Source organism: Psammomys obesus, unplaced genomic scaffold, assembly GCF_907164565.1.
Source record: "Psammomys obesus unplaced genomic scaffold, mPsaObe1.curated_primary_1811, whole genome shotgun sequence".
Classification (NCBI taxonomy): Eukaryota; Metazoa; Chordata; class Mammalia; order Rodentia; family Muridae; genus Psammomys; species Psammomys obesus.
Genome location: NW_026592776.1, coordinates 4027038 through 4029621, shown reverse-complemented (window position 1 = coordinate 4029621; position 2584 = coordinate 4027038). Strand labels below are relative to the sequence as shown.

Below are 2584 nucleotides of genomic sequence, written 5' to 3'. Positions count from 1 at the left end.
CCTGACTATGTCTCCCAAGTTCTGAGATTGCAAGTATCACTAAAGCCCTATTTAAAAAAAAAAAAAAAAAAAGTATGCCAGGAGTCATGGTGCATTTCTATAAGCACAAAGCTAGCCTGGTCTACATAGTGAGTCCCAAGATAGTCAGAGAGGTGAAACCATCTCTCAAACACACACACACACACACACACACACACACACACACACACACACACGTGCACACCCATGATAAGTAGGACTTGAAAAGCAGAATGACATCGCGCATACAGACTTCAAATGCATGCAAAACTAAGCCGTGTGGTCAGTAAAAAACGAAGTGGAACGGCTACTGTGAAAAAGCTTTCAAATACACTGCCAGGTAGTACACACCTGAAATCCCAGAAGTTTGGAAGGCATAGGCAAGGAGATCACACATTCAAAGGCAGCTTGGGCTACATAAGGAGTTCAAAACCAGCCAGGACAACTTAGCCATACTGTCTAAAAACAAAACTTAGGAGTGCTTGCTTTAACAGCACATAAACGAAAAACTGGAACAATACGGAGAATATCAACATGGTCCCTGCACAGGAATAGCCTACAATTATGAAGGAGCCCATATTTTTTAAGTAAAATTTTTATGTTTATTTGGATGTCTCTATATCAGTTTGTGCATGTGAGTGTAGTATGTGCAGAGACCAGAAAAGGGCACCAGGTCCCCTTGAGCTGGACTTGCAGCCAGTTGTGAGCTACCTGATATGGGTGCTGGGACCTGAACTCTAGTCTTCTCTCTGCAAGAGCAAATGATGGTCTTAACCACTGTACCACCTCTCTAGACCCTAAAAATAATTTTTGTTTGTTTTTTTGTTTTTCAAGACAGGGTTTCTCTGCGTAGCTCTGGCTATCCTGGAACTTACTCTGTAGACCAGGCTGGCCTCAAATTCACAGAGATCCACCTGCCTCTGACTCTCAAGTGCTGGGTTTAAAGGCGTGCCCTACCACACTCAGCTTAAAAAGTACACTTTAAAAAAGAGTCTGGGACTTGCCCTGAGTTCAATTCCCAGTACAACCTGCCACTACCCTCCCCCATCTGCCTTTTCTTTCCTCTTTGAGACAAGGCATGACTATGTAGCCCTGGCTAGTATGGAACTTGGTATGGAGACCAGGCCTGCTTCTTCTGCCTGAGTGATGGCTTTAAAAGTGTTTTTTTTTTTTTTTTTTTTTTTTTTTTTTGCTTGCTTGCTTGCTTGGTTGGGTTTTTGGTGTTGTTTATTTTTATGTACATTGGTATTTTGCCTGCATGTATATCTGTGTGCAGGTGTCAGATCTTGGAGTGACAGACAATTGTGAGCTGCCATGTGGGTGACTGGGAATTGAACCCAGGTCCTCTGGAAGAGTAACCAGTGTTCTTAACCACTGATCCATCTCTCCAGCCCAAAACAGTACTTTTAAAAAATATATAGTGCATGAAAAAAAGGGGAGATCTGTAGCATAGAGAATTAGGAAATCAAGAGGAGAAGTTACTAGTTACCTAAAATGAGGAAAGCAGTGACTGCCGCTTTTCATAAACCGTTCCAGCTCAAACTTGTCTTTTGCCCCGGAAACCTTTGACACAAATGATCTGTAAAACCTGAAGGGGTTGGGAATAGTCAAAGAACTCTGGAAACACAATTGCCTGGGAGAGGGGCTCCTCCAGGCCCACTGAGGGCGAAGGGAAACTGAGTTGATTCTTGTAGCACTTCCCAGTAAAATGTCTAAAGTTTCATTCTTCCAAAGCATAGGTTAAAGGAAACCTACAGTTTTTTCATTTACAACTCAGTTGCCTGTTGTGCTGTGATTATGTAAATAGAGAGCTGAGTCATTGCCTTTTCCATTAAAGCTGCTGCTATGGTATGGTTGAGGCTGGCCTACCAGAGAAGGGCCCAATACAGAATCTTTCTGGAAAATAATCAAAGTGCAACTTCTCTTTAAATACAAGGTATCTATGTAGCCCTGGCTGCCCTGTAACTCACTATTTAGACCAAACTCAGAGGGTCTGCCTTGCCTCCGCTGCCCAAGTGCTGTGATTAAAGGCCTGTGCCACCCTGAGAGTGATTTGACATAAACAATTGTATTAACTGCTTAAAACGGCAAATCTTTGTTTGTAGCTCCATGGCCTAATTAGTGCTAAACCTGCAGAAAGCACTGGGCTTAATCTCCAACACCAAAACAGACATCTAGGCCTTTAATCCCAGCCCTCAGGAGGCTAAAGCAGGAAGTTTGCTTCACATTTACATTTATTAATATTCATGGCACTGGTTAAGAGCACCCTATGCTCTTGTCGAGGAGCCAGGTTCTGTTTCCAGCACCCACATAGCAGCTCACAACTGTCTGTAACTCCAGCTTTAGGAGATCCGGTGTCTCTTCTGACCTCTATGGGTTCCTCATGTGCATGGTGTACCTTCGTACACTCAAGAATATAACAGATAAAATTAAGTAGTTTTTAAAATCCATTCGTATGTATGGGGTGAGCAAGTATCATGGCACATGTCTGGAGATCAGAGGATATCTTACACACACATTAAAATAAAATAAAATAAAATAAAATAAAATAAAATAAAATAAAATA

General features: G+C 42.1%; 1 non-coding gene across 1 annotated transcript; it reads left to right on the top strand.

Annotated features, from left to right (window-relative positions):
• The first annotated feature begins 496 nt into the window (after positions 1 to 496).
• On the top strand, positions 497 to 602 carry LOC129683168 (U6 spliceosomal RNA). The gene has a single exon (XR_008721113.1). It is a non-coding gene; the product is annotated as a U6 spliceosomal RNA (small nuclear RNA).
• Positions 603 to 2584: the final 1982 nt, after the last annotated feature.